At 47.2% G+C, this 13335-nt stretch overlaps 1 pseudogene; it reads left to right on the top strand.

The window, feature by feature from the left end:
- Positions 1-13335, top strand: part of LOC109784971 (uncharacterized) — a 180028-nt pseudogene that overhangs the window by 121488 nt on the left and 45205 nt on the right.

Raw genomic sequence — 13335 nt, 5'->3', positions numbered from 1 at the left:
CCACAACCACCAGTCTATTCCACCTATAGTGCTATGTCCATTGCTCACGCTCATGTATTGCGTGAAAGTTGAAAAAGTTTGAGAATACTAAAGTATGAAACAATTGCTTGGCTTGTCATCAGGGTTGTGCATGATTAAATACTTTGTGTGATGAAGATAGTGCATAACCAGACTATATGATTTTGTAGGCATAGCTTTCTTTGGCCATGTTATTTTGAGAAGACATTATTACTTTGTTAGTATGCTTGAAGTATTATTATTTTTATGTCAATATTAAACTTTTGTCTTGAATCTTTCGGATCTGAACATTCTTGCCACAATAAAGAAAATTACATTGATAATTTTGTTAGGTAGCATTCCACATAAAAAATTCTGTTTTTATCATTTACCTATTCAAGGACGAGCAGGAATTAAGCTTGGGGTTGCTTGATACGTCTCCAACGTATCTACAATTTTTTATTGTTCCATGCTATTATATTATCTGTTTTGGATGTTTAATGGGCTTTAATATGCTCTTTTATATTATTTTTGGGACTAACCTATTAACCGGAGGCCCAGTGCTAGTTTCTGTTTTTTGCCTATTTTAGAGTTTTGCAGAAAAGGAATACCAAACTAATTCCAAACGGAATGAAACCTTCGTGATGATCCTTTTTTGGACCGAAAGCAATCCAGAAGACTTGGAGTCGAAGTCTGGAACTCCACAAGGAAGCCATGAGGCAGGAGGGCGCGCCCAGGGGGTAGGCGCGCCCCCACCCTCATGGGCCCCTCGTAGCTCCACTGACGTACTTCTTTCTCCTATATATACTCTTATACCCTAGAAACATCAGGGAGAGCCACGAAACCACTTTTCCACCGCCGCAACCTTCCGTACCCGTGAGATCCCATCTTGGTGCCTTTTCCGGCGATCTGCCGGAGGGGGAATCGATCACGGAGGGCTTCTACATTAACACCATTGCCTCTCCGATGAAGCGTGAGTAGTTTACCACAGACCTTCGGGTCCATAGTTATTAGCTAGATGGCTTCCTCTCTCTCTTTGATTCTCAATACAAAGTTCTTCTCGATGTTCTTGGAGTTCTATCCGATGTAATACTCTTTTGCGGTGTGTTTGCCGAGATCCGATGAATTGTGGATTTATGAAAAAGATTATCTATGAATATTATTTGGTTCTTCTCTGAATTCTTATATGCATGATTTGATATCTTTGCAAGTCTCTTCGAATTATCGGTTTAGTTTGCCCTACTAGATTGATCTTTCTTGCAATGGGAAAAGTGCTTAGCTTTGGGTTCAATCTTGCGGTGTCCTTCCCAGTGACAGTAGGGGCAGCAAGGCACATATTGTATTGTTGCCATCGAGGATAAAAAGGTGGGGTTTATATCATATTGCTTGAGTTTGTCCCTCTACATCATGTCATCTTTCTTAATGCGTTATTCCGTTCTTATGAACTTAATACTCTAGATGCATGCTGGATAGCGGTCGATGTGTGGAGTAATAGTAGTAGATACAGAATCGTTTCGGTCTACTTGACACGGACGTGATGCCTATATTCATAATCATGGCCTTAGATATCTTCATAACTATGCGCTTTTCTATCAATTGCTCGGCAGTAATTTGTTCACCCACCGTATGCTATCTTGAGAGAAGCCACTAGTGGAACCTATGGCCCCCGGGTCTCTTTCCTATTATATTGCATCTCTTTTATTTACATCGCATCTCTTTTACTATTTTGCAATCTTTACTTTCCAATCTATACAACAAAAATACCAAAAATATTATTTTACTATCTCGATTAGATCTCACTTTTGCGAGTGACTGTGAAGGGATTGACAACCCCTTTATTGCGTTGGTTGCAAGGTTCTTGATTGTTTGTGCAGGTACTAGGTGACTTGTGAGTTGTCTCCTACTGGATTGATACCTTGGCTCTCAAAACTGAGGGAAATAATTACGCTACTTTGCTGCATCACCCTTTCCTCTTCAAGGGAAAACCAACGCATGCTCAAGAGGTAGCAACGCCTCACATCCTTACACTGGCCACTCATGCCTTTCCCACTTATGTTATCAAAAAGTTTTTTTCTTCCAATTCCTATAGAATTTTGTATCTTTAGTCTCTAATTAAGGATGGTGAGATTAATCGGACATAAACTTCTGTACTTACCTTCTAATTTTTTATATAGCTTCTTGAGCATGGACCAAAAGTCTACTTGAGGATACTAATTGCTAATCTAATGGGGCATGTGTTAGACCTAAGCCTTCATCTCTATGGTTGTTGGATGATCCAGAAGGTAAGCTAAACACTATCACTACAAAAAAAGAAACTTTCGTGACATTTTGGGCCGAACGAATTTTTTTCTATCATACTTATGACACTTCTATGACGATAATTGTGACAAAACCCGGTATCATCATAGATGTGGTGGGCTCCTACTTCTATGACAAAATCATGACAGAAAATTGGCTTTTCGTCCTGGGCGGGCTGGAGGCGCAGCTGCATGACATTCTTTGGGCCTTCCATGACAGAAAAAACCGTGGTAGAAGCGAGGGCGAGGAAAATATCGGGGGAGTTCCCGGTTATGGTGGGTGGTCACGGACGAGCAATGCACGTTTCTCTCGTACGTACGCGCGTGTGTGCGAGGCGTTGGGCTCTAACTGAACCCGAGTGAGGCGTTGGGCTCTAACTGAACCTGAGCGATTGCACTGTAGGCTATGCATTACTGAACCCGAGCGACTGCACTGTAGGCTACGCGTTACTGAGCCCGAGCGATCGATCAATACCTTGTTGTTAACTGAACCTGAGTGATTCCTTCGCTACTGCTGCTAACTGAAGCCGATCGATGCTGCCTCTGGATGAACAGTGAGCGTTGTTGGGGGGTTTGGATGAACAGTTCCCGGTGGGGGTTGGATGAACAGGAACCCGTGGTAGTAGAGGTCGTTGCCGCTGGATGAACAGGACCCCGGTCGATCGAGCCGGTGGATGAACAGGACCCCGTGGAGGGCTGGATGAACAGGACCCCGTGGAGGGCTGATTGAACAGTAGCCGGTGGAGGGCTGGATGAACAGTAGCCCGTGGAGGGGTGGTTGAACAGGACCCCGTGGAGAGGGCTGGTTGAACAGTAGCCGGTGGAGGTGCGCGCGGTGGAGGCTGGATGAATAGGAGCCCGTGGATGAACAGTCGCAGGTGGAGGCTGGAGGAGGTCGACGGTGGATGAACAGTAGCTCGTGGAGGCTTGAGGAGGTCGACGGTGGAGATGAACATTATCCCGTGGAGTCCCTTTTGCGGTACGCCACACCCCTCCCGATGAACAGGACCCCCGTTTCGACCGTAGCGCTCCAACACAAGTCCGTTTCCTCCGTTTTGCGGTATGCCACACCCCTCCCGATCAACTAGACTCCGTTTCGACCGTAGGAGGTCCGTTTCCTCCGTTTTGCGGTATGCCAGACCCCTCCCGATGAACAGGATCCCGTTTCGACCGTGGTCGGTCGAACACAAGGCCGTTTCCTCCGTTCTGCGGTATGCCAGGCCTCATTGCCATCGGCTGTTCCATCCAAGCCGGTTGGCTCCTGATGAACAGCACGCATCCCGTTGCCTCCCGATGAACAACACGCGTTCCATTGCCTCCTGATGAACAGCACACGTTCCGTTGCCTCCAAGATATTTGAGCCCATGTTCTTTTTATTAGCATTACAGACCATATATTCTGGGCACTCCTAAAAAATCAACGAAATTTTGCATATTTCGGTGGGGTCCGAACTCTTTTAATCACGAAATTTCGAGTCACGTTAAAAATAATTTTTAAAAAATTATATCAAAATAAAATTCAAAAAACAATTCTCTGCAAAAAAATGAATGAAATTTAAAATCTTAACTAGCAGGATGCCCGTGCGTTGCACGGAACATGAAGATGCATTTGTATGAGTAGTTTATCTTGTGGGAGAAAAGACGATATTTTAATGTAATTGCCAGTTGGCTTTGGTTTTTATAAGGGTAGAGAGTAGAGAAATCCAGAAAAAATGATATTTTAATGTAATTGCCGGTTGGCTTTGGTTTAAAACTTTACAGCCCATTTCTTACAACTTATAGCCCATTTTCTGGGGAAGCCCATTTCTTACTACTTAAATCCCTCCCTCCTCGTCTTGAAAGATTTGCTGCCTAGCAGGGCTGAGAAAAGCAAGTAGGCCTCGGTTTTGGTATTCTCCAAAAAAAGAACTGGGCTAGCCATTTTCAGAAAGAAAAAAGATATCAAGTGGGCTCGTCATGTGCTTAAATAAAAGCGTAAGCGTGGGCTAGATGGGCCACAGCCCCCGCACAGCGCGCAGTTGAGCTCCTTCTCTGAAACTAAAAAAACAACTGGGCGAGTTGCTGGGTCCCTGGTGTTATCCGCTCATTGTGTAATTTTAACAAATCCGTCGCCGCGCGGGCCTATGCATTGCCGGTGTGAGATGAGACGTCGATAACTTTTCTTGGCAACATGCCACCATTGGTGGACTCTGCGCCCTCCTCCTCCTCCTCGGCGCCACCCTCAAGGTTGTAGTACTCGTAGTAGTGGTAGCGCCAGAGCTCGCGTTGGTACTCCACCACCAATTCCTCGACGGATAGACTCTTCTTTACCTCGACCTCGGGCACGCGCAACTTCTCCTCCCGACGCTCCTCGATCTCTGCCGCCTCCTGGATCTGCAGCTCCTGCTCGGTGACCTCATGAGGAAGCAGGTGCTCCATGGCCACCGCCGCCTTTTCAGACATGGGTTGCATGCTGGAGTCCAAGGTGGCCTAGAATATCTTGGCGTGTGCGTCCTCGATCTTGGCGTGGATGGCCTCGACCCAGGCCAGGGCGACATCGGCGGCACGGACGGCAGCTCGAGCGCTCTCGATGTTTGCAGCCGCCATCGCAGCAGCACCTGCCCTGTCAGCTGCCGCAGACGCCCTCTTGGCTGGAGCAGCCGCGCTCAATGCGGATACGGCGGCACTTTCGGCGTAGGCGGCCCCGCTCTCGGCGCAGGCGGCGGCGCTCCGGGGGGGACGCGGCCATCGTACGGGCCTTCACGAAGCGTTTCCATGGCGTCATCTTTGCAAGAAGGGGGTGCGGGAATGGGGATTGGGATTCATGGATTCGGGGATTGCCGGCACTGGAGCAGACGAGCCGGCGAAGCTTAAGGAGGGAGACTTAAATAGACCCAGATATTTTCATCGCAAAGGGAAGATGCGGCAGTGTAGTGGCAGGTGGAAGATGCGGCAGTGTAGTGGCAGGTGTGGAGGGGAGTACGAGGGCAACAACATGCAACTCAAGCTTACAAACGGTACAAAAAGCCCAAGGATTAATTGTTCATCAAATTTTTAGACAAAACCCAGATTGAACATGGCAGTAACATCTAACCCAACCACTCTTTTTCATAGTCACAAACAAATGGATTGGTCTGATCCATAAAATCAACATCCTGTGCAAAAAAAATTATTTCAGGATGACTACAACTTGTTGTAAATAGAAGCCGAGCACGTTTAGAAGCCCATTTGTCCACCTGAAACTTCTTTTTTTGCTGTTCAACGTGTCCGTCCGTGAGAAATCTCTTGCAGTAAAACTTAAGCCTCATGGACAATAGTAACCTCACATTCAACAGGAAGAATGTGACAAAGCCTTTGTTTGCCTGGTTGGATGCATATCTTTCCATCGTTATTGTCCTCAAACGAATGTCATGAGAACTGAGAAAATCCTGGTGGTTATTACGCCACCGATTGGTTATACGTTTTTCTCCATGTGGTCGCAGTACCTAAGTAGACATGAAGATTGAAAACAGTTAAGGTCTGAAAAAAGAGTATGCCGAAAGAGCGACAACTAAACAATTAATTCTAGTACGACATATACGGGCTTTCAATGTGCATGGAATCATCACCTCTATATATAAATTCTCCAGAGATCGAAAGCATCGCAGCAAGCCAATTTAAGATCAAAACTAGACATTCTGATATATAAGATCTTGACAGAATCTAGCAGCATTGATAGGCTATCCATGGACAAACTCTTCATTGAGCATATAACATAATATTAGTACCCAAAGTGTACTCCAAGATGATATAAAACTTATGCACACAAATGAAAAATGCAGCTTATGATTACAAATGTGTAGATGATAATATATGGTACCTGAAAAAGTGAGGAGCCAAACACCAACTTCCTGTGATCATTAAACGGATCACGAATTACACCCAAGGTCTCCAGTTTGGGCGCAGAGACGACAGTTATTTGCAAAGGTTTATAACAATTATCAAGGAGCAACCTTTGAAGTGAAGGGGCATCTTCGATGATGAGTTGCTGTCCTTCAAAACAAATTCCAATGCTTTTAAGATGAGGCGACTTTATTTGGAGACAACTGATAGGTATTTCTATTCCCCAAACAATCAGCAAGCACTCCAGGGCAAGGCAACTGGAGTGGATGATGTTGTGCAGTGAGGCCTCTGACAGATAAACCACCACAAGAGAAAGTTTTTTTAGCAGTGGGAGTCAAAGCATTTGTACCAAATCGTCTGGCAGATGGCACCGGGCGAAGGTGGCGGTGTGGAGAGAGGAGTAAAATCGCGAGATGGACAACGGTTGTGTGGGCACGAATTCTTGGTGTGTTCGCAGTATGAAACTTTCATGGTAATGGTAGAACTCAAACTACTGGAGTTTTCCAAATTCAGGGGATGTCAGCCAAGCGTCCACCGTGTCGGGTATGGACAGCAGGTAGCGTGTCGGGATGCAGAGCCGTTGAACGGGGCCCTTCTGGTGAGAGGAGACGATGGCTCTGAGGAGATCAAATTCAGGAAGGATAGATATCTGACAACAATCGAGATTGAGGGGCGCGGTGCGCCATAGAGGGCGCCACCGAGTTGAGAGGACTTGTGTGCGGCAGCAATCCTTGGGGGGAGAAGCGAGATGATCTCCTCAAGGATGAGGTCCGGGAGATCACTGATGTGGTCCACCGGATATTCTACCGGTTCCTCAGATCCGGGTGTGGGGGGGGGCTCGCCGCTTCTCCCCGCGATGCCGGGTGCGGGATCTACAACGGGTGTCACCGCTAGCAGGAGCCTCATCTTCTTGGCGCTGGGGCTAGCCGAATCCATTTTCCTTGTGGGTGTCGCGCCGAGCTCATGGGTTTGAGCAGAGTAGCCAGAGACGAGCCTAGTGGCAGTGCGAGTGGGGAAGAAGGAGGTATGTGGTTTTCTGTAGGAGTGGAAGAAGAGGAGCAGGCGTTTTCTGTACGAGTGAGGAAGAAGGTGAGCGGGGGTTTTCTGGAAGAGTGAGGAAGATGGGGAGCGTGGGGAATTGTGGCGAGACGGAAGCGTAAGTGGAAGCGAGGAGGAAGGAGGGTTTCCTGGGATCGCCCCCTCTTCAAGAAATATGGGATTCTCCTCGCAAAAAGCAAAAAAAAATGGGCTTTGAGATGGATAGGCTTTTATATCGGCCTAGTCGGCTGCCCGTGTCTCGTACTGGAGGGCTTTGTGCTAGAGGCAGCCCGAGACACTCTCCAGCTTATTGCCCATTCGAAAGAAAAAAAGAGACGCCTCCAGCTTATGGCTACTCATCGGTATCCTTTTTCAACTTGGCATCCACCAAATTAGAGGATGCGGTGGATGCAGACACTCACACTGGTCGCGTAGCGCGGCAAAGTGAGGTGTCAAATAACAGGCCTACAATATACTTACTAGATTGTGAAGGTTCACAGGCTAGTCAACATTTACATTAAACTAAGCTTCAGAAGATACGGTATGCATACTAACATTCAAAAGAACAAAAGTTCAGCATGTTTATGCATCTCACTGATTCACCATACTATAACCAATACAAAGCTGTGAGAAGGTGTGGAAATAAACAAAATCGGTCGATGCTTCTCTGAGCAAAGGGCCTCCCTGCGCACGCATTAATTTCTTGGGCATGCTTGTTTCTTCTCAATGTTGCGAGCACTTTGAGCATGTTGGCAACTCCACAGCTAGCTGGCTGCCTCATCTTGCAATTGATGCTGACACATTTGCAGGAAACACATGAGGCAATAGAGATGACTCAACATGAGTCCATATTGTGCAGTTCCCCTGAAATCATCTTCATTATCCTGAATCTGAAAAGATAGGAAAACAATAGCTATACTTAAACGATGTTGCAAAACAGTAGCACATATCAATAGCTCGGCATGACAAAACATGATCATCTGGACGAAGGGGATACTGACCTGCCTGAGGAAGATTATATATAATTCCATAAGTCCTTGGTTGATTTCCACCTTCGGCTGCACTGCTTGTTTGCTACTCCACACATGACAGGATCGTTCCACACTGCAATCAGCAAGTCAACGTACAAATAATTAAGCTTATTTCATCTTGCGATGGTCATTGTACCTAGTTACGAATGTAGGAATACCTGGAGCACCATGAGGTTAGCTGACAGCAGGTAGATGCAGCCATATAAGTTTTGTGCGGTGGTAGCAAAATTGAGGTTTGTATCCCTTCCCGTTATGAGGATTCTTCTTGAAGTTGGTTGAATGTGACGGCTTGTTCTTTGCATCAAACTTGCCTTTTCCCCGAGATTTGTTCTTGTTGTTTTGGGGCTGGTTGGGCTGGAAGTTCTTCTCGTGTACCATCTGGGCACTAGAAGCTCCCTCAGCGACCCGAGCACGTGTGTCTTTTGCTCTTGCCTTCTCTTCAAAATGAAGAGTGCTAATGAGATCCGAAACGGAAAACTCATGTCTCTTGTTTTCCAGGGAAGTAGCAAAATCGTTCCACGAAGGTGGAAGCTTGGCAATGATGGTCCTAGCAACAAATTTGTCCGACAACACACACTTGAATTACTCAAGTTCCTTAGCGAGTGACCATATATCATGAGTCTGCTGAACAACAGAGCGCTCATCAGTCATCTTGTAGTCACAGAATTGCTCCATGACGTACAACTCGTTGCCAGCTCCCGAGGCCCCAAACGTGGCCTCGAGCGCAGCCCACATGTCTTTGCCGCTGTCAAACGACATATATGAATCCACAATGGAATCGTCAAGAACACTCAGCAGGGAGGCTTTGAAGAGGGTATCCATGTTCTCAAAAGCTTCCTGTTGTGTAGGATTAAGAACGCCCTCAGGCTTACCCTTAGTGGCGTCATAGCAGTACATGATATGAAACCAATATACTGCTCTTGTGCGCCACCTTTTATACTGCACCCCCTTAAAAGTAGGCGGCTTCAAAAGCGCAGCAAAACCACTCGGAGTAAATTCCCTATAATCAGGTTTTTGCATTGGATTGTTGAATATATGAGCAATTTACTATGAGATGTAATCCGAATCAACAGTAAATAGATCATGACGACAATTGCAAAGATAAAAGTAATGAAGCGGACTAAACCAGGAGGACAGAATCGTATACTATACAGCGGGAGCAGAACCGCTGTGGTTGATGTTGTCACTCATGTCGTTGATGAAGATGTTACCAAGGTCGGGGAAGAAGGCTGTCGTTGAGGAAGTCATTGCTGGCAGCAGACACAGGAGTGTGCTCCCCAAAAACCGGATCGTCCCTCTCCCGTACAGGATCACAAAAGGCGGGGTTCGGAGGACTGTTGTCCCTTCTCACGGTGCATGCTGGAAGGAGGGATGGAGAAGAATTGTGTGGTGGCGCTAAGATCTGGAACGGTGCGAAACCATATGATACAGCGGCAGCTAGGGTAGAGCCTGTCAGGTCGGTCGTGTGAGCTAGAGACCAAGTATAATAGTAGGCCTTTTGCCCAAACCCCACGTCCAAGTCAATAATAGCCCCACTATCCAAAAGAATCAGAAACGGCTGAGTAATTAAGGCCTCCGTTAATTATTAATTAATGACTTCATAAATTTTCTGACTCACACCACACTTAGAGCATGGTTAATAGTATAGCCAACATCCGGCTATATGAAGTTGACACATCATCTAGAACCAACCTAATAGGTAGCCTGCTTACAATAGTTAGTCCCTTTAGTATACTACTATATCATTAATAATGGCCCCACCTTTTGTCTCACAAAGTATGTGTAGTCTGAAATGTCGGGCGTGCAGCCGGCGGTGCCCTCGGTCGGCGCACCGCTTCAACGGCGGAAGCAGTGAGAGGTCGCGTCGCCATGACTTGCCATGAATGTGGAGCTGCGGGCTCAGCTAGCGCCGGGCGGGAAGGTTTCGATTTTTGATTCAGTTGCTGTGCTGCTACCGTCCAATATTCGCGTGTGGTTGTTTGTAGAATAAAAAAGGAGGTACTCCTACTTATGTAGTTATGTTACTCCCACTATGGCTATCCTAAGGTTAGTAGGTGACCTTACGCTTGGCTCTTCGCCTCTTCCGGAAGTCCAACAATAATGGTGGTACTACAGTAGTACTTCTAGCAATCTGACACCAAATGAACTACTGCACGTCCACCGCTTGTAAGCAAAAGTTTCTCCTCGTGCTGAGAGCCACCGTGCACGCGTTGGCGAGGGAGAAGGCGTAGTAAGCAAGATTCTCGTCGTTCTGTGAGTTGACGGGACACATAAAAGTTATTTAGTAGTACGTACTCTCTCCAAAAAAAAGGGCTGACCATGTCATGGCTACCATCCCGTGCTCCATCGTTGAGTACATGCACTATTCACGTGCCATCGAGGAGAAAAAATATTGCATAGTAGGAGTAGGTGCCATCAAAGTGCTCGAATCACTTACGCACTGCTTATCTGATTATCTCCATTTTCTCGCATGACACGTGCACCTTGATGCTAGATGTCTCGCGTGTTGGCAAAAGGATGAACAAAGCTCATGTAAAAAAGAGTGGAATAACATAGATTCCCGACGAACGAGAAGGAGCAACGAACCTCGCGGTGGAGCGTCTGCAAGGAACCTTGCGTGTTTTCCCCTATTTTTTGCCGCCTGCCCGATTAAATAAAAGAACATGAACTCTTCGCTAACCACTAGAGACGATACATCAGGATGCTAAGTTGAAGATATTTTATTAGTTTATATTGATAACCACGCAAGAAGCTACGCATGTATAGGATGCATGCAGCCATGCATGTACACACGCCAACGCACTAACTCACGTCGATCCAACTCATGCACAAACGCGCACAGCATGGAGCACACAATACACGTACACAACACATGCATGCACACACACTCGACCGCAGAATGCACGTGAATAACACATGCATGCGCACACACTTGACTGCATGGAGGCGTGCGCCATCTGCCGTGACGTCTGGTTCGTCGTGCTACGGTGAAGCTCGCACACAACGGCGCCTACGCATCTCTTGCAGCACCTCTTTGCCGTCGTTGCTCAACGACTAGCCGGAGACGAAGACGACCGCAGCCTCAGCCTTAGAGCTAGCACCGATGGAAAAGCACGCACGCTGCACGCACACGAGCACGTACGGAGTGCCCACGACATGGTGCGTCCCCAGTCGCCTCTACTCCTTCTGCGCACGTTGTCTATGAAGGCGGCTGCATGCCTAATGATGATGTGGGTGAGATCTTCTAGGACTCAGATGATGACGAGGAAAATTAGGCTGGTCATAGTGGAGAGTAACTTAGACTAGTAACATGCATATGTTACTAGTCTATGTTACTACCTTCATACTGGGTAGTAACATATGGATGCTAACATGCAAGCCTTCATTAATTGAGATATAGACTCATTTTACCTCGGGGTGTGTTATGTTACCACAAGCATCTCTTTCGTCATTAACTCCATGCCACATAAGCAATTTTTTCTTGGGATGTGTTATGTTACTACCTAAGTTACTCCCACTATGGCTAGCCTTATGGGGGGTGTCTCCAACAGTGTTCCTCGGCTCGCACCTCTTGCATCACGGTGGTCAAACTTGGATTCATTCATCTGGTACATGTGGCATCTCAGATCTAGACACAAGGTGACGTACACCGTCAAGGTCCACAGTCAAGGGGGTCAGGGCAGACGCAACCTCTCACTGCGTCCGCCATTTGAAGCGGTGCGCCGGCCCAGGGCACCGCCCGCTGCACTCCCAGCTGTACGCACCTCCTCGCCGCATTCAAAAACCTACATTTACTAGTATGTATACACGTGCAAGGCACGTCTTAATATAACAGAGTGATTTTGGTAAAAGGGAAAAGAAGTAATATATGTGCTAATAGATTCAAAGACAAAGAAATTATAGTGATGTATAAATGCCGATATTAGTTCAATATTGTAAAAGCGGGAAGTAGTATTCATGCCATAAAATTGTACATTCATTTAAAAAGAACTGCACGTTGCTTCACTTTTTCCACGTGTTCTTTTTTTTGAGAAATATCCACATTCTCCTACTAAACCATCTCGACTGGGCTCAATCAAACCATCTGGTGGTCATGTAGCAACACAGCCCATTGGAGCTAGTTATGAGCTAGTTATGCGGGCTTAACGGAGGGGTTTGATGGAGGCGAGGAGGCGTGTTCAGCCGGGCGTGCAGCGGACGGCGCAGTACTATTCGATTTGACAGCTACTACTAGTATATTATAAAAACAAAGAGTAGTAGAGATAGAGATAAGAGTAGAGACTAGGGAGGAGCACCATCTACTGCTTCGTGGGCTCTACTCCTGCGCTCCATTCGGCGGGCGCTGTTGAAATTTGGGGAGCGCACTCTCGCGACTCCTGGCAGCGACGACTTCGCCGACGACAACATCTTCCCCGACCTCGGCAACCTCTTCCTCAACGATGGGCGACAACCTCAACGCCCACGGTGCTGCTCCCGTTGCACCGTATGTGTTTCTGTCCTTCCTGTTCGAGATCGTGGTAGAATTCATGTTTCTAGTCTGTGTCCTAGATTCGATCTGTTCATCTACTATGCTAGTCCACATGATTAGTTTAATCTCTGTTATAGCCATCATGATTTATTTTGTGCTTATTCAGACTAAATCTCGTAGTAACTTGCTCATATATTCAACTAGCACACTGTCCCCTACAGCCACTCCCGTTTCATGGACGGCTTGGTCGATGCCTCCAAGGAGCCCTTCGTCTACTGCTATGAGTGCCCGATGTCGTTTTAGGGCTCGCCGGCGAACATCATGCATCACCTCACGCAGGCGTGCGGCGATCACTACTAGCCCTTGGCGGAGAACATCAAGTATGAGACGTGCTACCCGTTCACCGTGCCGGAGTCGCTGGAGGATCACCGCCACCTGCTAGTCTCGGGGGAGGATGGCAGCGTATTCCTCTTGATCATGGGCACCGGCGAGGCCCGCGCAGGCCGCCGCCTCGTCTCTGTAGTGTGCGTCAGGGGCGATGCCGCGGAGGCTGACACTGCCACGAGGCCGATGTACGGGTGCGTGCTCACTGTTACTACCCCTCGGAGGTACGTGGGTGGCGACACTGGCAACATCAAGCTTAC

Source organism: Aegilops tauschii, chromosome 2, assembly GCF_002575655.3.
Source record: "Aegilops tauschii subsp. strangulata cultivar AL8/78 chromosome 2, Aet v6.0, whole genome shotgun sequence".
NCBI classification, from domain to species: domain Eukaryota; kingdom Viridiplantae; phylum Streptophyta; class Magnoliopsida; order Poales; family Poaceae; genus Aegilops; species Aegilops tauschii.
This window is presented reverse-complemented; position numbering and strand designations above follow the sequence as displayed.